This window comes from Arachis hypogaea, chromosome 15 (assembly GCF_003086295.3).
Source record: "Arachis hypogaea cultivar Tifrunner chromosome 15, arahy.Tifrunner.gnm2.J5K5, whole genome shotgun sequence".
NCBI lineage: Eukaryota > Viridiplantae > Streptophyta > Magnoliopsida > Fabales > Fabaceae > Arachis > Arachis hypogaea.
The window spans coordinates 113,299,557-113,322,384 of record NC_092050.1 but is presented as its reverse complement, the minus strand read 5'-3'; positions in this window follow the sequence as shown (position 1 = coordinate 113,322,384).

Below are 22,828 nucleotides of genomic sequence, written 5' to 3'. Positions count from 1 at the left end.
GGATAGGAGCTGGGATCATGTGAGGGTGTTTGGTAGTAGGGGGCTTGTGAGTGTGGTGGTTCAAAGTTATGTTAAGGAGGGGGTTCATAGGCATATGGTGGGCTTGTTGGTAACCACAAGGGGGTCCACCATATCTATCATCTTGGTACACACCTCGGAATGGCTCTTGACCATAGTGATTTGGTGGAGGTTGGTTGTCACGGAAAGGTCCACCATAACTATTGTCTTGGTATGCATCATAGAATGGTTGTTGGTTATAGCGCATTGGAGGGGGTTGTCGCCAAGAAAGTTGATCAAATCCTTGTGGCTTCGCCCATCCTTGATTCTTCCAACCTTGATGCATGTTCTTATTATAGCGCCCATTCCTTACAACAACATTGGAAACAAACTCAAAGCGACAGGGGTGAGAATTCATAGTGGCTAATAAAAATTAAAAACAAAAACAAATAAATAAGCAAAAAGTAAATATTTACAATAACCAATAATAAGGCACACGTTTGCGAATCCCCGACAACGGCGCCATTTTGACGAACTGGTTTTTTCTGTCGGTAAAGAAATTCCTAAAAGTAATCACGTTGTACGTATAGTTTCTAAACTAGCAGAAAATCCTTTCGTACAAACAATTTGTTTGTCACTAAAGCAAACCCAATAAAATTTATAACCGAAGTATTTAAACCTCAGGTCGTCTCTCAAGGAATTACAGGGAGGTGTATTTATTATTGGTTGTTGATGCACGAAATTGTGATCATCAATGGCGCCATCAACATGGTACGCTCAATTGTAATCTCAAATTTTTATCACAACTTCGCACAACTAACCAGCAAGTGCACTGGGTCGTCCAAGTAATAAACCTTACGCGAGTAAGGGTCGATCCCACGGAGATTGTTGGTATGAAGCAAGCTATGGTCATCTTGTAAATCTCAGTCAGGCGGATATAAAATAGTTATGGAATTTTCGAATATAAATAATAAAATAAGGATAGAAATACTTATGTAAATCATTGGTGAGAATTTCAGATAAACGCATAGTGATGCTTTCGTTCCTCTAAACCTCTGCTTTCCTGCTGTCTTCATCCAATCAGTCTTACTCCTTTCTATGGCTGGCTTTATGTAAGGACATCACCATTGGCAATAGCTACTTTTGATCCTCTCTGGAAAATGGTCCGATGCGCAGTCACTGCATGGCTAATCGTCTGGAGGCATCACCCTTGTCAATGGCTGCATCCCATCCTCTTGTGAAAATGGTCCAATTGCTCTGTCATAGCACAGCTAATCATCTGAGGTTTTCGATCATGCTAGAATAGGATTCACCCTCCTTTTGCGTCTGTCACTACGCCCAGCACTCGCAAGTTTGAAGTTCATCACAGTCATTCAATCCCAGAGTCCTACTCGGAATACCACAGACAAGGTTTAGACTTTCCGGACTCTCATGAATGCTGCCATCAATCTAGCTTACACCACGAAGATTCTGATTAGGAGATCTAAGAGATACTCATTCAATCTAAGGTAGAACGGAAGTGGTTGTCAGGCACGCGTTCATAGGGAATGATGATGATTGTCACGTTCATCACATTCAGGTTGAAGTGCGAATGAATATCTTAGAAGCGGAATAAGTTGAATTGAATAGAAAAACAGTAGTACTTTGCATTAATCTTTGAGGAACAACAGAGCTCCACACCTTAATCTATGGAGTGTAGAAACTCTACTGTTTGAAAATACATAAGTGAAAGGTCCAGGCATGGCCGAGAGGCCAGCCCCCATGATCTAAGAACCAGGCGTCCAAAGATGTATAATACAATAGTAAAAAGTCCTATTTATACTAAACCAGCTACTAGGGTTTACAGAAGTAAGTAATTGATGCATAAATCCACTTCCGGGGCCCACTTGGTGTGTGCTTGGGCTGAGCTTGAATGTTACACGTGCAGAGGCTCTTTCTGGAGATGAACGCCAGGTTGTAACGTATTTTTGGCGTTCAACTCTGGTTTGTGACTTGTTTTTGGCGTTTAACTCCAGACAGAAGCGTAGAACTGGCGTTCAACGCCCTTTTACGTCGTCTAAACTCGTTCAAAGTATGGACTATTATACATTTCTGGAAAGCCCTGGATGTCTACTTTCCAACGCAATTGGAAGCGCGCCATTTTGAGTTCTGTAGCTCCAGAAAATCCACTTTTAGTGCAGGGAGGTCAGAATCTAACAGCATCAGCAGTCCTTCTTCAACCTCTGAATCTGATTTTTGCTCAAGTCCCTCAATTTCAGCCAGAAAATACCTGAAATCACAGAAAAACACATAAACTCATAGTAAAGTCCAGAAATGTGAATTTAACATAAAAACTAATGAAAACATCCCTAAAAATAACTAGATTCTACTAAAAACCTACTAAAAACAATGCCAAAAAGCGTATAAATTATCCGCTCATCAGTTATGGAAGATTATCTTTTTGGGGTTTTGAAATAAGGAACAAAAAAAAGTAATTTGCAAGAATTAAATTAATAAATAATAAAGCTCTTAGCAAGATATGAAAACTGGAAATCCTATCCTAGTTATCCTTATCAATTGTGATGAGAATTGTTCATTACTTCCACTTAGTTAACCCTTACTAAATAAAGGAAAGTCAAGTGGACTAATCAATGGGATTCCTCAAGTCCTAGTCAACTCTTGAGGAAAGACTAGCTTTAGAGGGATCCAAATCAACCAGCAAATTCCAATTATCAATCAACAAAGGAGTTTGATAACTCAAGTGTCACCAATTGATCAATTCAAGCTAAGAATGTAAAAAGCTAAATTAAAATCATAAATCTGAAATACCTCAATTTGCATTAAATATAAAATCAAATCTAACATTGGAAGGTTCATAAACCAAATTGGGAAAATAAGTAATTAACAAGTGAAATAGATAAACCAAAGTACTAGAATAAATAAAAGTAGAAGAGAAACTAAATTAAAGGAACATTGAACCTGGAATGGAGAAGAAATTGAAAGAAAAAATCCTAAATCCTAAAACCTAAGAGAGAGGAGAGAGCCTCTCTCTCTAGAAACTACATCTAAACCTAAAATTGTGAATATGAAAGTTGTCTCCCTGATTCCCCCATTCTCCAGCCTCTATTCTGTGTTTTCGGGCTTCGAATTGGGCCGAGAAGGAGCCCAGAAATCGCCCCCAACGCTTTCTGCAACTTTCTGCACGTGGCGTCTGTCACGCGTACGCGTAGGTCATGCGTGCGCATCATTTGGCAATTTTCCTTGTCACGCGTATATGTCAGTCACGCGTCCGCGTCGTCCATGCGTGCGCGTCGCTGCCAGTTTCTCAAAAACATCATTTTCTCGCGTTCCTTCCACTTTTGCATGTTTTCTTTCTGTCCTCTAAGCCATTCTTGCCCTATAAAGCCTGAAAATACTTAACACATAAATCACGGCATCGAATGGTAATAAAAGATAATTAAAATTCGCAGTTTTAAGGTCTAAGGAGCACGTTTTCACATATATCGCAGAATAAGGAAGGAATTGTGAAACCATGCATATTATATGAATAAGTGAGCAAAGACTTAATAAAAACCACTCAATTGAGCACATGATAAATCATAAAATAGTGGTTTATCACTGGTATAATAGTACGAAGGTGTGGGGATTCATGCTACCAATGATTATAGGTGAACACATCTAATTGAGCAATCGAACCCTCACTGGATGTGTATAGGGTTGATTCACTCAATTCTCCCCTAATCATGCTTTCCAAAATTTGTTTTTTATCTAACAATCAACAATTATTCAATGCATGCATACAAATATCATGAGGACTTATCCACAGGTTGTAATGGGGCTAAGTTAAGGAAGGATTGTATATAGTTAAATGAGCTTGAAATTTGAATCTTTGATTAACTTAAACTTCCCACCTAACTTATGACAACCTATACTATTTAGAGCAAACCTAACTACCCATTCTTCACTTTTTCACACACGCATGCATTCCCTTTTTTATCACAACCCATATGCATTGATTATTATTGAACTTCACTTGGGGCATTTTGTCCCCTTTTTATTGCTTTTCTTTTTCCATATATTTTTTTCTTTTTAATTTTTTTCTTTTTCTTTTGATGAATTATATACAAAGATACCAATGCATATAGTTTAAACATATAATGTATGAGTATGTACCCAATTCCTAAAATTTTCAACAAAAATACAAAAATACACTCTTATCTCACCCAATGTTCCCAAATTTCTCACTTTTAAATGATAAACACCCTCACTAGTCTAAGCTAATCAAAGATCCAAATAAGGACATTTATTGTTTTTCGCTTTAAGGCTTGTAATGTACTAAAATTAAGAACAAAGGATTCAGCATAGGCTTAAAATTGGCTAACAATGGTAGATAAAAGGTAAGACCATTTGGGTAAGTGAGCTAAATGAAATGAAGGCCTCAATCATATAAATGCATTCATACACAAAATAATGGACATATAGAATCAAGCAAATCAAAGATTACAATAATAGAAAGAGAATAATACACACAAGAATGAAAATAGTGGTTATATAATGTAACCACACAATTTGGCTCAAAACTCACATGCTTATGTGTTCTTAGCTCAAAACATGTTCCACAATATATATAATTCAACCAAGTTCTAAAAAATTTTTTTTTTCAAATCAATTGGTGTGCTCTATGGATAAATTCCTTGGAAAGTTTCATTATTTTGACTAAACTTATTATATATATGCAAACTAATAAAATGCAACTAAAAATCCTAAAAGACCTAAAAATGAAATACGAAAGTGTTGGGATTAGAAATTTATCACCAAAAATGGCCGATTGGTCGGACGACCTCCCCACACTTAAAAGTTTGCACCATCCTTGGTGCATGCAAAGATGAGCAAGGGGGTACGGCGACTTTCCGGATTGTCACCTTCAGCTGGTGGATCAACCGACTGCTGTGTGTTCTTTTTCTCGCTTCCGTTTCACTTATGATGACTCATCCATCAAAAATAGAAAATAAAACCGTAAGATGAGAAAATGCAAAAGCAAGGAAGCATAAGTTGTTGGAATGAGGTAATAATCACTAGAATTGAGTAAGTAAATTAGTGTGACATTGATGAAAAATAGGTGTATAAATTCTAAGTTGCATGCGGTTTAGAACACACACTCTGATATTAAAAGTTATGTCACAAGTACATAAAAAAAGCATACACTTCACTCATTCTAGTGTGATTGAAATACTTTAAAGAAACTTGTAAGTTAAGATAAACAAACAAGTAATAAAGAAGCATGAAAGCACTCAAGCAAATAATCAAATTGTGAATTGGATAATACATGGACATTGATTGGTGTGTAAGTAAACTTAGTGAACCAAATGAAATATAGAACTCACACATCAAACAATGACACGCATTGGAGTTTGTTTGCAACACCTAAGTGACATAGAGGTGGAAGACATGGGTGCTATGGAACTTAGAAAAAAGAAGATAGAAATTAGAATCAATCACATAGCAAGCATGGTCCACAAAGCTTTACAAAGCCCAAAATTATGTCACTAGGTAAGCTTTTCATCCAATTCCACAATTCCAAAATCTCAATGCATGAAATAGGTGATGTAAATAAGGGTCAATCATAAACAAACATAACCTAAATAAAAATGCATTGATAATACACAATTGCCTCATCATAGATAATGAAATCAAATCACATGCTGGCCAAAACATGCAATTCAAAAGATTTAAGATGCTTGAGGGCAATGTCCTACACTTGGTATTCAAAAATGTTAAGCATGAAGACTCAAAACCAAGTAACAAAGTATAACCTCAATTAAGAAGTCCGACAATGAAAATTAACAACAATTATGCAAGAATAGCATCAAATTAATAATAAGCAACAATAAACAGCAAACAAAATTAATAATCCAACACTTATCATGAAAAATAGAAAATTAAACAGAAGTTAAACTAACAAAATAACTAACAAACTAACTAACTAAAAGAAATAGTGATAGATGATGATTGGTAGTATTGGATGATGGTTGAAGGAGGGAAAGAAAAGAGGAGAAGAGAGAAGAAGGAAAGAAATGGAAAGAAGAGAAGAAAAGAAGTGAGTGAAATAGGGCAGGGCGTCACACGTACATATCAGGTCACGTGTACGCGTGAATGGCAGAAATGGGGTGCAACACGTGCACGTCAACCATGCGTAGGCGTGGAATGGGAAAATCAAAGGTGACACATACGCGTCGGTCACGCGTATGCGTGGGAAGCGATTGTGCTAGATGCACAATTCCCGCACCCTACGCGCACAACTCTCTGGTTTTTGTATTGCAGCAGCAGCACTTCAAAGGTGACGCATACGCGTGGGTCACGCGTACGCATGGGTGGTTGAAATGCTGGGGGTCACGCGTACGCATGGGTCATGCGTACGTGTGGCTGGGTGCTCTGTTTTTTAAAATTTTCCAATTTCTTGCACCAAACCAAGCATTCCAAACATCCAAATAGCTACCAAAACACCATCAAACCTTATTAACATACTAGACTACCAAATAAACTCAACTAACTAAATAAAATATGAAATTAAACTAATTTTACCAATATTTACAAAAGACAAAAATGAAAAGATGTTACTATGGTGGGGTGTCTCCCACCTAGCACTTTTAGTTAAAGTCCTTAAGTTGGACATTTGGTGAGCTCCTTGTCATGGTGGCTTGTGCTTGAATTTATCCTTGAACTTCCACCAATGCTTGGACTTCCATTGGTTGTCAGAATTTCCATCCAAATGCACCAAACCTTGGTGAAGTTCTACACAAGCTAAGGGCTCCCAAAAGTGATCCTCTCCTTGTAATCCGGGATCCCAAACCTTGTTTTCACACCCATCTTTAAGTTGATCATGGTAATTCCCTCCGGGTGGCATGCTCACCTTATAATTCTCATACAAGCTCCCATACATCCTCCTAGACCCATCCGATTGAGCACTAGTCCAACCTTTGCTCCTAAATTTTGAGCTTCCAACCATAGTGAACTAAGAATTATAATGCCAACCACTACTCATCTCTCTTCTACTCTTTAACCCACAAAGCATCCTAAGTTGACCATCCGTTTCTAGCAAACCATATTCAAGTAGGATAAGAAAGCTAAGAGATGAGAAATTTACCCAGTTGAATGATGTAATAGATGATGGTGACCTAGGGGGAGATGCTTCCAATGGTCTTGATAGGGCAATTTCCACTCTCGTCCATCCTCTTCTAGGAGTTTCCACCACTTGACAAGATTCTTCAACTTCCACCTCTTGCCAAGCTTCCTCAAGTTCAAGTGCTTCCTCACCAATGTCTTCTAGCTCTTTCCCATCACTCAAATCATATCTCGGAGGTTAAGTGAAATCTACCTCAACATCAATTCCAAGTCCAATGGGGAAGGATTCATCAATCTCAAAAGGATCATATGTTGATGCGGAATCATCATAGATAAGAGGACTTGTTGCTTGTACCATTTCTTCCAATTCTTCATTCACAAAATACCTTGGAGGTTGTGCACTAGCCTCCTCAACTTCAATTTCAAACTCCATGGAAGAAGGTTCTACAACTTGAGATTCCTCTTTGCATTCAACATCTCCTAAATCTTTAACCACTTCTTCCGTTTCAATCATCTCTACTTCTTCCTTTTCTCGTAATTCTTGCTTTAACTCCTTCTCTTCATCTTGAAGCTCCAAATTCTCATTCTCATTGTGCTCCTCAATTAATCCTCCACATTTAACAATAAGGGTGTCTTGGATATTTGAGCACAATGATGCCAACTGGCTCATCACTTCGGTTAAGCTAGCCACCATACCTTGCTTTTGGCAACAAGTTAGAAGTTCTTGTTGTTCTTGTATTAGGGGTTGGAGAGATTCATCCAATGAAGGTGGTGGTAGAAGAGAGGGTTCATTGTTTGGAGGAAGAGTGTCATAGTTGGAAGGTGGTTCATATTGGTGAAAGTCTTGAGGTGGTGTATAAGAAAATGGTGGTTCTTCAGAGTATTAGTGTTGGAATGGTGGTAGATCTAGATATGGTTCATATGGTGGTTGGTATGGTAGATATGGGTTAGGATCATATAGAGGCGAATGGTGGTATGAGGCTTGTGAGTAGGGTTGATAACAATGTTGAGGAGGGGGTTCATAAGCATATGGTGGTTGTGGTTGATAACCACAAGGAGGTCCACCACACACATTAGATTGGTATGCATCATGGTATGTGATAAACCATTATTTTATGGTTTATATTGTGTTTAATTGTGTGGTTTTATCAAATCTTTACCCACTTATTCATATGATTAGCATGTATTTACAATTCCTTTCCAAAATCACTCCATGGTTGAAAACTTGCTTCCTAGAGACTTTTAATTATGTATTTTAATTCTCCTTTATCACATTCGATACCGTGATCCGTGTGTTAAGTGTTTTAGGCTTCATAGGGCATGAATGACTTGGAAATTGGAGAGGAGGCTTGCAAAAATAGAAGGAACACAAGAAACTAAGGAGTTGACCAGTGAGCAATGACACAAGCGCATGGCCCACGCGAACGCGCGAAATAGAGAATTCGCAACGACGCGGACGCGTGCCTGACACAAACGCGTGGATTGGAGTCTGCACGAATGACGCGAATGCGTGGACGACACGAACGCATGACAAGGAAAATCGCTGACTGACGCGAACGAGTGAACGACGCGTACGCGTGACCTGCGCAATCTGTAAAAATAACAGAATACGCTGGGGGCGATTTCGGGCCACTTTTTGACCCAGTTTTTGGCCCAGAAACACAGACTAAACCTAGGGAACATGCAGAAACTCACACGCATCCACAGACATTGAGATTCATTGATGTGCGGAAAACGATCCGACACAAAACTCAACGGCAAGTGCACCGGGTCGCATCAAGTAATAATAACTCACGGGAGTGAGGTCGATCCCACAGGGATTGAAGGATTGAGCAATTTTAGTTTAGTGGTTGATTTAGTCAAGCGAATCAAGATTTGGTTGAGAGATTTGTGATTTGCAGAATTTAAATTACATGGAAAGTAAAGGGAATGAGTAATTCGCATGAAATTAAAGAGCAAAGAAAGTAAATAAGCTGAATCTTAAAGTGCAAGTAATATAAATTGCAGAAACTTAGATCGCAAGAAATGTAAATTGCAGAATCTTAAAGTGCAAGAAATGTAAATGGCTTAAATTGTAAAGGGAATTGGGAGTTGGATTTGTAGAAATTAAACAAGGAAAAGTAAAATTCAACAAACAGAAGAATAAAAGATGGCTTAGATTGAACCGGATCTAAAACGGAAATGTAAATGAACATGAAAAGCGTTCAACAGAGAAAGTAAAATGATAATTCAGATCTCAGGACCCAAGAGACTAGATAACCAAGTCTAGATCTCAATGCCTTCCTAGATCCAACAAGAGCAATTGCAAAGGAAATGTAAATTGCAGAGAAAGTAGATGAAGAAGCAAGTAACAGAAATGGAAATTCAATTATGCAGTAAAATTAAACAGAGAGATCTCTGGATGAGATTGAAACAGAATTCCTTCAATTCTCCAACCCAAGATCCAAGACAAGAAAAGTAAAGAGTGCTGGGCAAGAACAAGGAAGAAGAGAGATCAATTCTCCTCCCCAATTCTCTTGAATTAAAACAACAACGCTAAATGTAAAGTTGAGCTCTCTACTAAGTGCACTCAATCCAAACCGAAAAGAAAAGCTCCCTACTGCAAGTATTGAAAATTCTAAAAAGGAAGCTCCCTTGAAACTTCAAATCCTAAGCTATTTATACACTTTCTTCAAATGGTCTTCAAGCCTTGAATTGGGCCTTTGCTCTTGATGGAATTGGGTTGATAGAGGCCTTGGTTGATTGCTCTTGGAGTTTGGAGAAGAACCGAAGTGAACCGGGTTTGGAATCATGTAAGCTTGAGTAAAAGTTTGAGTAAAAGTTTGAGGCAAACTTTTACTCAAACTTTTCATATCAGCCACCCCATCCTTGCTGCTACCAACGTTTGAGCCAAAGTTTGGGGTCAAACGTTTGCTCAAACGTTGGCTCCCCCTTGCACACTCATGGCGCCAATGTTTGCCAAAAAGTTTAAGGCAAACGTTGGCGCAAACTTTTGCTCTCCAGGGTGTGTTGTTCATGGCGCCAACGTTTGCCAAAAAGTTTGAGGCAAACGTTGGCGCAAACTTTTGCTCCCCAGGGTGTTGATTTGTGAGGCCAACGTTTGCCAAAAAGTTTGAGGCAAACGTTGGCTCAAGCTTTTTTGCTCCCTGGTTCGTTTTCACTTATTCCAAAAGTTTGAGCTAAAGTTTGAGGCAAACTTTTGCTCAAACTTTTTGTCCTCTCTTCCTCCTAGCCATTCCTTCTTGCTTCAACCTTTCTCCAAGCTTTCTTCACCTATCATTAATCAACCAAACACATCAAAGCTATGCTCAAAATCATGAGATATTCATTCTTTCATAATATGTGACAATTATAGCATAAAACCTCATGAAATTGCATTAATTCTTCTATGGTTGATTAAATCAAAGGAAGCATGAAACTCTACCCAATTGGCTTGCTTATGGCTCAAGAAAGTGCATAAATCAATTGAAAATAAAAGAAAAAGGCTAGTGAAACTAGGCTAAGATGACTTGTCATCACAACACCAAACTTAAAGCTTGCTTGTCCCCAAGCAAGAAAAGATTTATTGAGAAGAAAGAATGAAATGGAAGAGGATGTTCATGCTAGTAGAGTGTTATTGGTAGTTCATGGGGTTTTATGTGGATATGTAAACACTCACTTCTTATTGACTCTTAAGCCTAGAAAGTCTCCTTCAAGCTTCAAGTAACATACTGCTATAACCTCTCATTATTCCTTTATCCTTGGCTATTATTTTGTTCATAAGCTTTATTTGAGTGTCATGTGTAGCAAGTTCATTTTCTTTTCTTTATACTTGACACATTATTCACTATAGACACTTGGCTCACATTCCTTCTTAAAACATTGATGCCCAGCACCTCTTTGGGCTACTAAATGCCTTGTAGTTATGTTGCTCTTGATAGTGGACTTTCAGCTGATGATCCCGGGTTAGTTAACCCAAGTCACCGAGTGTTGATGCACTCCAAGGAGCTTAGTAGTCCAAGCAGATCCTAATACAAAGACACCACAGGCATATATTCTAAGGTTCAAGCTATTGGTGTCCAGCTTTGTTTCTTTTTGTTTTCTTTTGTTCTGCCACTCTTTGGCTATTTCTTTTTCTCCCCTTTTTTCTTTCTTTTTGTTTTTCTTTCTAACCAAGGATTTTTATTTGATTGAGATTCATAGACAGTAGGCCACTTTCTACTTAAGAGGAGACATCCTAGTTCTCTTATTCATTAAAAGTGAGCTATTATGCAATCACACATTCATACCACCACTTACTTTTATTGTACTTCTATCTAACAGAGAACTATCTCACTTCACATTCAAACATTTCTTTTATTGAATTAAAGATGCAGGGGACAAAGCATGCTTTTTGTTCAGTGAAAGTAAACACACAAGCACACACATAGGCTAGCTTACTTATTTTAAGAGTGATTCTACTTGTACTAGATGAACACTTTAGCAAGACACAAGTTAAAGCATTTTTCAACAGTAAGAGTTAAGTGTAGATACCACCTATTGGTTTGTAGTTCCTTTGTTCTTCCTTCTGTTGTGCCCTTTTGAGTTATGATGCATAGTGTCTTCAAATGGTAGTGAGTTCCCTGCACAATTCTCAAAAGTTGCTTGCTTCTCAAGCCCTTAGGTGACTGGTTAGTATGCATGAATTGAGTGTGGCTTTTGGGTTTGATTTGGTGTGGGAACACCAAACTTAATTCCTTGCCACTTCCTCTGATGCAACAGGTTGACTATATGTAAAATCTTGTTTCCTTACTAAAGGTTATGGAATTAAAACTAGAAATCAGTTAAGTAAGTGAATAACCTGTTTGATTGCTTAGAGCTATTATTGTGCAGAAGGTGAGAATGTGCTTTTCAAATGAGGTTTTGGTGGAACACCAAACTTAGAATCCTTCATTCTCCCTTAAATTGTTTTGGTGTGCAACACCAAACTTAGCTCCTTGCAATGCATACCAATTATTCAACATTTTTATTGAAAAGGCTATGAAAAGAAAACTACCTCAGGTTGGGTTGCCTCCCAACAAGCGCTTCTTTATTGTCACTAGCTTGACATTGGAGCTTTCTTTTATGGTGGTTGAGGATTGTAGTGCCTCAACTTGTCTCCCCTGACTGTGATCCTCCTCTTTGTTCTCTGGTGTTCAATTTCAGCATGTTCCAACGAGAGTATGTTGTTGACAGTGTAATAGTCATCAGTCTGTTGGCTTGCTCCCAGTTGTTGATATATCAATTGCACTTTGTCACCTTTGGAAAGCCCCTCTGTTGGAATCTTCTTGTTCTTCCAACCCCTTTTTGTTTTGTTTCTGCGTTTCATCCCCTTTTTTGTTGATCTTTCTTTTATGGCTGTAGGCTTACCTTGGGGATCTCTCTCTTCAGTGGCTAATACTCCAATATCCTCTTGGACTTTTTCATCCTTCTGCACAATCTTCTGCCTTGGGATGTTGTTGTGAATCACCTTGTCAATTTCCATATAGTCCCTCCTCTCATTACTAAACTGGGCTTTTGGTAATACCTTCAGAGTGACACTCTTATCATGCATCCTGAGAGTTAGTTCTCCTTGCTCTATGTCTATGATAGCTCTAGCAGTGGCCAAGAATAGCCTTCCCAGTATAATAGAGTCACCATCATCCCCATCTGAATCTAGAACCACAAAATCTGCAGGGTATATGAAATTGTCCACCTTGACCAGAAGGTTTTCAATCATACCCCTGGGGTATACCGTTGACTTATCTACTAGCTCTAGAGATATCTGTACCGGTTTAACTTCCTCTATACGCAGCTTTTTCACCAAGGAGGATGGTATTAAGTTAATACTTGCTCCTAGATCGCACATTGCTTTAGTGATGGTTAATTCCCCAATGGTGCAAGGTAGCAAGAAGCTCCCTGGGTCCTCAAGCTTCGGAGGAAGCCCTTTTTGAATCAAGGCCCTGCATTCCTCAGTAAGCAGTATGGTTTCTTTCTCATCCCAACTTCTTTTCTTATTGATAAGCTCCTTCAAAAACTTGGCATACAGAGGCATTTGCTCAAGTGCTTCAGCCAAGGGAATATTGATCTCCAGCTTCTTGAAAGTCTCAAGGAACTTATGAAATTGTTGGTCTTTAGCCTCTTTGTTGAACTTCTGGGGATATGGCAATGGAGGTGTGAGGCTCTTTCCTACTTGCTGCTGTCCCTGAATCACTTCTTTTGAACTGTGTGACTGGTTATCCTTCTCTTTGAGTTTCTCAGTGCCCTTGTTTGGCATCACAACTTGATCCTTGGCTTTATCTTCCTTTGTTTGCTCCTCATCTTCTATTGGCCTTTTGCTGCTCTCTGCTTGCTTCTTTGTAGTGTCATTATTGCTCATCAATGTTCTCCCACTCCTTAATTGTATTGCCTTGCATTCTTCCTTAGGATTTGGGATTGTGTCACTCGGCAGTGAGCTTGAAGGTCTCTCAACAGAAATCTGTTTGGAGATTTGCCCAATTTGCCTCTCTAGGCTCTTCAAGGAGGCTTCATGGTTCTTGGTTGTCATTTCCTGGTGTTTCAACATTTTGTCTATCAAGGTCTCCAAGTTAGTGAGTCTTTGAGATTCAGGTGATGCTTGTGGTGGGTTGTGAGATGTGGGTGGTGGATGGTAGGCATTTTGGTTGGTGGGTTGGTTATTAAATTGGTACTGGATGGGGTTGGGGTAGTTGTTTTGAGGTTTCTTGTAGGGGTTCTGGTTAGTTTGCTGCTGGTTGTGGTTTTGGTTGCTTCTTGGGTTGTTTTGGTTTGAGTTCCTCTGCCATGGTTGTTGGTTTTGGGTGTGATTATCTCCCCATCTGAGGTTTGGGTGGTTCTTCCAGGATGGATTGTATGTATCACCATACACTTCATTTGGTCCTTGGTTGTGCATATACTGTACTTGCTCTTGTTGTTGTTCTTCTTGAGTTTCTTCATTTTGCCCCCATGTGGATGATGGTTGGCTTGTGTTAACTGCTGCAACTTGGAGGCTATCAATCCTCTTGGCCATTTGTTCAAATTATTGTTGAATTTGCTGCTGCATCATCTTGTTTTGAGCCAAGATTGAGTCCACCCCTTCTAGATCCATTACTCCTCTCCTTTGTGATGGTTGGCGATTTCTTTGGTGAGCAAAGAATTATTGATTGTTGGCCACCATGTCAATAAGATTTTGAGCTTCTTCTACTGTTTTCATCAGCTGCAATGATCCTCCAGCTGAGTGGTCAAGTGATTCTTGAGCCTTTAGAGTGAGTCCTTCATAGAAGTTCTGTAGCTTGTCCCACTCAGTGAACATTTCTGGTGGACATTTCCTCAGCAGAGCCTTGTATCTCTCCCATGCTTCATATAGATTTTCAGCATCCAATTGTGTGAATGTTTGCACCTCAGTTTTCAGCCTGATGACTCTTTGAGGTGGATAGAATTTGGCTAGAAATTTAGTCACCAAATCATCCCAGCTAGTGATGCTTCCTTGAGGAAAAGTTTCAAGCCATTGTGTGGCCTTGTCCCTTAATGAGAACGGGAACAGCAGAAGCTTGTAAGTCTCAGGATTCACGCCATTGGACTTGACAGTGTCACAAATCCTTAAGAAGGTAGATAGATGTTGATTTGGATCCTCCAATGGTCCTCCCCCAAACGAGCAGTTGTTTTGGACCAATGTAATGAGTTGTGGCTTCAATTCAAAGTTATTTGCATTGACATTAGGGGTGAGAATGCTGCTTCCACAATGTCTAGCATTTGCAAAGGTATAGGAGGCCAATACTCTCCTCTGCTGTGGGTTATTGTTAACCCCTCCTCCTGGATTAGATGGATCTCCTTCCATCTCGTGATATTCTTCCTCAGATTCTTCCTCTCCAACAATATTTTTCCCTCTTTCAGCTCTTCTCAACCTTCTAAGAGTTCTCTGATCAATTTCAGATAAAACAGGAATGGATCTCCCTGTACCTGACATACAAACAAAACACAAGAAACACCTCCAGTAACTCTTTAGTCTATTGCTAGAACGAAGTTTAGTTTAAGCAAAATTTCAAACAGTTAATGGGTTAATTGAAAATTAAAGAACAGAAAAGAAAAAGTGCTTGATCTAGATCTCCACTTCACTTAATCATTGTCAATCTAATCAATCCCCGGCAACGGCGCCAAAAACTTGATGTGCGGAAAACGATCCGACACAAAACTCACCGGCAAGTGCACCGGGTCGCATCAAGTAATAATAACTCACGGGAGTGAGGTCGATCCCACAGGGATTGAAGGATTGAGCAATTTTAGTTTAGTGGTTGATTTAGTCAAGCGAATCAAGATTTGGTTGAGAGATTTATGATTTGCAGAATTTAAATTACATGGAAAGTAAAGGGAATGAGTAATTCGCATGAAATTAAAGAGCAAAGAAAGTAAATAAGCTGAATCTTAAAGTGCAAGTAATATAAATTGCAGAAACTTAGATCGCAAAAAATGTAAATTGCAGAATCTTAAAGTGCAAGAAATGTAAATGGCTTAAATTGTAAAGGGAATTGGGAGTTGGATTTGCAGAAATTAAACAAGGAAAAGTAAAATTCAACAAACAGAAGAATAAAAGATGGCTTGGATTGAACCGGATCTAAAACGGAAATGTAAATGAACATGAAATGCGTTCAACAGAGAAAGTAAAATGATAATTCAGATCTCAGGACCCAAGAGACTAGATAACCAAGTCTAGATCTCAATGCCTTCCTAGATCCAACAAGAGCAATTGCAAAGGAAATGTAAATTGCAGAGAAAGTAGATGAAGAAGCAAGTAACAGAAATGGAAATTCAATTATGCAGTAAAATTAAACAGAGAGATCTCTGGATGAGATTGAAACAGAATTCCTTCAATTCTCCAACCCAAGATCCAAGACAAGAAAAGTAAAGAGTGCTGGGCAAGAACAAGGAAGAAGAGAGATCAATTCTCCTCCCCAATTCTCTTGAATTAAAACAACAACGCTAAATGTAAAGTTGAGCTCTCTACTAAGTGCACTCAATCCAAACCGAAAAGAAAAGCTCCCTACTGCAAGTATTGAAAATTCTAAAAAGGAAGCTCCCTTGAAACTTCAAATCCTAAGCTATTTATACACTTTCTTCAAATGGTCTTCAAGCCTTGAATTGGGCCTTTGCTCTTGATGGAATTGGGTTGATAGAGGCCTTGGTTGATTGCTCTTGGAGTTTGGAGAAGAACCGAAGTGAACCGGGTTTGGAATCATGTAAGCTTGAGTAAAAGTTTGAGTAAAAGTTTGAGGCAAACTTTTACTCAAACTTTTCATATCAGCCACCCCATCCTTGCTGCTACCAACGTTTGAGCCAAAGTTTGGGGTCAAACTTTTGCTCAAACGTTGGCTCCCCCTTGCACACTCATGGCGCCAACGTTTGCCAAAAAGTTTGAGGCAAACGTTGGCGCAAACTTTTGCTCTCCAGGGTGTGTTGTTCATGGCGCCAACGTTTGCCAAAAAGTTTGAGGCAAACGTTGGCGCAAACTTTTGCTCCCCAGGGTGTTGATTTGTGAGGCCAACGTTTGCCAAAAAGTTTGAGGCAAACGTTGGCTCAAGCTTTTTTGCTCCCTGGTTCGTTTTCACTTATTCCAAAAGTTTGAGCTAAAGTTTGAGGCAAACTTTTGCTCAAACTTTTTGTCCTCTCTTCCTCCTAGCCATTCCTTCTTGCTTCAACCTTTCTCCAAGCTTTCTTCACCTATCATTAATCAACCAAACACATCAAAGCTATGCTCAAAATCATGAGATATTCATTCTTTCATAATATGTGACAATTATAGCATAAAACCTCATGAAATTGCATTAATTCTTCTATGGTTGATTAAATCTAAAGAAGCATGAAAATCTACCCAATTGGCTTGCTTATGGCTCAAGAAAGTGCATAAATCAATTGAAAATAAAAGAAAAAGGCTAGTGAAACTAGGCTAAGATGACTTGTCATCATTCATCACATTAGGATTACTTCAGTTTTAGATCTGAATCTAGATTAGTGTTACATTGATAGTTTATGCTTTTGCTTGGATTTTTGGATGCTGAGAGTCATTACCTCCGTTGAAGACATTACTTTAGTTTGTTTCCTTATTCCCTTATTTTTAATTAGTTACTCATTGATTCTGTTCAGATAATTATGTTGCGTTTTGAATTTATTAATATATAGAGTTATCTTTATTTTAATTAATTTTAATTCTCTATTTTAGTTTAATTAATTATGTCTTCTCATATTTTTATGATTATTAATTTCATGTCAATGGAGTAGAATTTCTACTTGACATGGGGGTTGATTAAGAGGTGATACTTGAGTTGGAATGCTCAAATGCCTTGTTAAACTGGACGTTGTTAGCTAATTCCATACCTACTAACACTAGACCTCCCCAAGGGAGAGGACTAGGATCTGAGGGTAAAAGTTAATTCAATCACCATACTTTCCCTTATTTAGTAAGGGAGTGAGAACAACAACCTTTTTACACCACACTTGAGAAGATCCCAACAAGGATAGAAGTTCCACTTAATTATTTCCTCAATCAAGGCCTTTTATTTAGAGTACTAATAATCATTCTCAAGTTTATTCTTATTGTTTTAATTTTTAAACATTTTAATTACTCATTATCAAAACTCAATTTTTCTGAAGACCCCTAGTTAATAAAATAGCATTCTTTCTTGCAACTCGTTGGGAGATGACCTGGGACTCATACTCCTAGTATTTTATTTCTAAAATTTGTGACAACCCTTTTTAAATTGGTGAGGCAAATCTTAGCTGGTTAAGAGCTATACGTGCAACGCTGTCTCTTAATTGAAATCTCTAAATTGGTTAACTTCTGCCACGCATCAATTTTTGGCGCCATTGCCGGGGAGTGGCAATAGTGTGCTAAATTATTAATTAGTGTATATATTTTATTTTCATTTGCATATTTTATTTTTATTTCTGTTACCATGAGCTACATGTCTTTCTCATTGAATGACGCATTCATTGCCTTATCCGAGTTTAGTCCTATTTGATCCTGAAATTGAAAGAACTCTTTCACATATTAGACGAACTCGACGTCGGTTAGCCTCTAAGGGTGGTGAAGTGGTTATTATCAATTCACCAGTCTCATTTGAGGGCAAATCTGAACCGCCATCTGAGAGCAAGACAAGCTCATTTACTATTGATCCAATTGATTTACGTGTAGGAAACATGGCAGCACCTAGGAGGATTACTCTCCAGGAGGCAGGAACCCTAGATTTTACACTGCAGCCATATCAAGTGCATCACCTGACTGCAGCTGCAGATTTTGAACTAAAAACCGCACTGATCAACTTGATGCCCAAGTTTCATGGCTTACCTGCTCAAGAGCCTATCAAGCACCTTAGGGATTTCCAGACAGCCTGTTCTACTGTTAGGCATCATGGTGCAGATGAAACTTCCATTCTGTTAACCGCTTTCCCATTTTTTTTTGAGGGAAAGACAAGGGAGTAGTACTACTCCCAACCTGAAGCAACTGTTACCAACTGGGATACACTCAGGAGAGAATTTCTGGAAAAATACTTCCCAGCTGAAGTCACAGATAGACTGAGAAAAGAGATCTCCTGCATTGTTTAAGGCGAATCAGAGACTCTCTATGAATATTGGCAGCGCCTCAACAATCTCCTGGACGCATGTCCCCATCACATGATTGGTAAACTAGTATTGATCAGCTACTTCACTCAAGGCATGAACCCCCAGGATAAGACTACACTAGAAGGTGCCAGTAACGGTTCTCTGAAAAAGTACAAAACCGCAGATGAAGCATGGCAGCTGATCAGCGACTTAGCTGAGTCCACTAGGAATCACAGTGATGAGCGGATATTTTATACGCGTTTTGGAGTTAATTTCATATAGTTTTTAGTATGTTTTAGCTAGTTTTTAGTTTATTTTCATTAGTTTTTAGGAAAAATTCATATTTCTGGACTTTACTATGAGTTGTGTGTTTTTCTATAATTTCAGGTATTTTTCTGGCTGAAATTGAGGGAGCTGAGCAAAAATCTGATTCAGGCTGAAAAAGGACTGCTGATGCTGTTGGATTCTGACCTCCCTGCACTCAAAGTGGATTTTCTGGAGCTACAGAACTCGAAATGTTGTGCTTCCAATTGCGTTGGAAAGTAGACATCTAGGGCTTTCCGGCAATATATAATAGTCCATACTTTGCTCAAGGATAGATGACGTAAACTGGCGTTCAACGCCAGTTCTCTGCCTAATTCTGGCGTCCAGCGCCAGAAAAGGATTAAAAGTTGGAGTTCAACGCCAGAAATGGATCCAAACCTGGCGTTGAACGCCCAAAATGGCCTTATGCACGTGAATTGCTTAAGTCTCAGCCCCAGCACACACCAAGTAGGCCCCAGAAGTGGATCTCTGCACCATCTGTTATAGTCTACTCATTTTCTATAAACCTAGGCTACTAGTTTAGTATTTAAACAACTTTTAGAGACTTATTTTGTATCTCATGACATTTTAGATCTAAACTTTGTACTCTTTGATGGCATGAGTCTCTAAACTCCATTGTTGGGGGTGAGGAGCTCTGCTATGTCTCGATGAATTAATGCAAGTATTTCTGTTTTCCATTCAAACACGCTTGTTCCTATCTAAGATGTTCATTCGCGCTTAACTGTGATGGAGGTGATGATCTGTGACACTCATCACCTTCCTCAAACCATGAACGTGTGCCTGACAACCACCTCCGTTCTATATACGATTGAATGAGTATCTCTTAGATTCCTTAATCAGAATCTCCGTGGTATAAGCTAGAACTAATGGCGGCATTTATGAGAATCCGGAAAGTCTAAACCTTGTCTGTGGTATTCTGAGTAGGATTCAATGATCGAATGACTGTGACGAGCTTCAAACTCGCAAGTGCTGGGCGTTAGTGACAGACGCAAAAGGACGAAGAATCCTATTCCAGTATGATCGAGAACCAACAGATGATTAGCCGTGCTGTGACAGAGCATGTGAGCATATTCTTCACTGAGAGGATGGGATGTAGCCATTGACGATGGTGAACCCCTACATACAGCTTGCCATAGGAGGACGTGCGTGCGTGAACAAGAAGACAGAAGAAAGCAGAGATTCAGAAGACAAAGCATCTCCAAAACTCCAACATATTCTCCATTACTGCATAACAAGTAACCTTTAATCCATGCTCTCTTGTTTATTCGCAACTCAACTGATAAACATAATTGACTTCCTGACTAACATTTACAAGATAACCATAGATTGCTTCAAACCAACAATCTCCATGGGATTCGACCCTTACTCACGTGAGGTATTACTTGGACGACCCAGTGCACTTGCTGGTCAGTGGTACGAGTTGTGAAAAGTGTGATTCACAATTTGTGCACCAAGTTTTTGGTGCCGTTGCCGGGGATTGTTCCTTTTTGGACAACTAACGGTTTATTTTGTTGCTTAGATTAGAAAAAATTTCTCTTTTTGTTTAGAGTCTCGTATTATTGTCGTGTTAAAACTTTATAATCCTTATTAAAATCTTTTTCAAAAAAATAAATTTTCTATTAAATCCTGTGCCAAACTTTAAGTTTGGTGTTTTCTTGTTGATTCTTCTGTGTTTTTCGAAAATTTTAGTTTGGTTTTCTAAAAATTTTAAGTTTGGTGTTCTTGTGAGTCTTCAAAGTGTTCTTGAGTTTTCCTTGTGTCCTGATCTTAAAATTTTTAAGTTTGGTATTCCTTGGTGTTTTCTTTCCAAAATTTTTGAAAACTAGGAGCATTAGATCTAAAAATTTTAAATCTTGTGCTATTTTATTGTTTTTCTCTTTCTCCACTAAATTCAAAAATATCTTTTCTCTCTATTTCTAAAACAAATTTTCGAAATTTATTTCAAAAATTCAGATTTTTTTTAAAAAAATCTTTTCCAAATCATACCTTTTTCAAAACTTCCTAATCACTTTCTCTCTCCTCATTTTTTCAAAAATCTTTCACTCATTTTCATTTATTTTATTTTGATTTATTTTGTTTTCGAAATAAATAAATAAATAAATAAAAATATTTTTTCTATCTTACATCATCTCCCTTTCTCCATCATGGACCTAAGCGGAAATGATCAGTCCAGAAGGACTCTGGGGTCATATTCTAACCCACTGCTTCATATGGGAATAGCATCTGCATACCCTCCATTGGAGTCAGTAGCTTTGAGTTGAATCCTCAGCTCATTATCATGGTGCAGCAAAGTTGCCAGTATTCCGGTCTTCCACAGGAAGAACCCACAGAGTTTCTGGCACATTTTCTACAGATTGCTGACACAGTACATGATAAAGAAATAGATCAGGATGTCTACAGATTATTACTGTTTTCATTTGCTGTAAAAGATCAAGCTAAGAGGTGGTTGAATAACCAACCTAAGGCCAGCATAAGGACATGGAAACAGCTGACAGAAAAATTCCTGAATCAATACTTTCCCCCAAAACAGATGACACAGCTAAGGCTGGACATCCAAGGCTTCAAACAAGGAGATAATGAATCTCTTTATGATGCCTGGGAGAGATACAGAGAGATGCTACGAAAATGTCCCTCTGAAATGTTTTCAGAGTGGGTTCAGTTAGACATCTTCTATTATGGGATTGCAGAAGGAGCTCGGATGTCTTTGGATTACTCAGCTGGTGGATCTATCCACATGAGAAAGACAATTGAAGAAGCTCAAGAGCTCATTGATACAGTTGCCAGGAATCAGCATCTATACCTAAGCAGTGACCCTTCCATGAAAGAAGTGGTCAAAACAGCGACTGCTGAACTCAGTCCTGTAAAACAAGCTGCTGAATTCAATCAGCAATTGGACTTTCTAACAAAGCAGTTAGCCGAATTCAAAGATAGACTACAAGAGACAAGGATGGCTAATATACATATGGACGAACAGTTTAAGCAAACAAAGCAGCAGCTGTCAAGGCAAATAGCAGAAGAATGCCAAGCAGTTCAACTAAGAAGTGGGAAAATATTAAATACCCCACCTCAAGGCAGCAAAAAGCTAAGAAATGAGCAAACCACCCAAAATTCACTTGAGGACAGTAAGAGCCCAGGGAAAAGTAATTCTAGAACTAAAACGCCAGAAAATTGGTGGAATGCTGGCGTTGAACGCCCAGACCATGCTCAGGACTGGCGTTCAACGCCAGAAACAAGGCAGGACTGGCGTTCAACGCCAGAAATGGGCAAGGATCTGGCGTTGAACACCCAAAATGGGCAAGATTTGGCGCTGAACGCCCAAAATGGGCACAATTCTGGCGTTCAAACGCCAGGAGCAGACAAGGAGCTGGCGTCCAGTTTCACTCCAACTTCTAACTCTGGCACTCAATTGCCAGTGAGGGATCAGACACACACAAATGCTGATAACAACCCCTCTAAAAAGGCTTCTTCAACCACTTCTGTAGGCAATAAACCTACAGCAACTAAGGTTAAAGAATATAAAGCCAAGATACCTTATCCTCAAAAACTCTGGAAAGAGGAGCAGGATAAGCAATTTGCTCGCTTCGCAGATTACCTCAGGACTCTTGAAATAAAGATTCCATTTGCAGAAGCACTTGAGCAAATACCTTCTTATGCCAAGTTCATGAAAGAGATCTTGATTCATAAAAAGGATTGGAGAGAAACAGAAAGAGTTCTTCTCACTGAAGAATGCAGTGCAGTCATTCTGAAAAGATTTCCTGAGAAGCTCAAAGACCCTGGGAGTTTTCTGATACCATACATATTAGAAGGTCAATGCACCAAGACAGCCTTATGCGATCTTGGG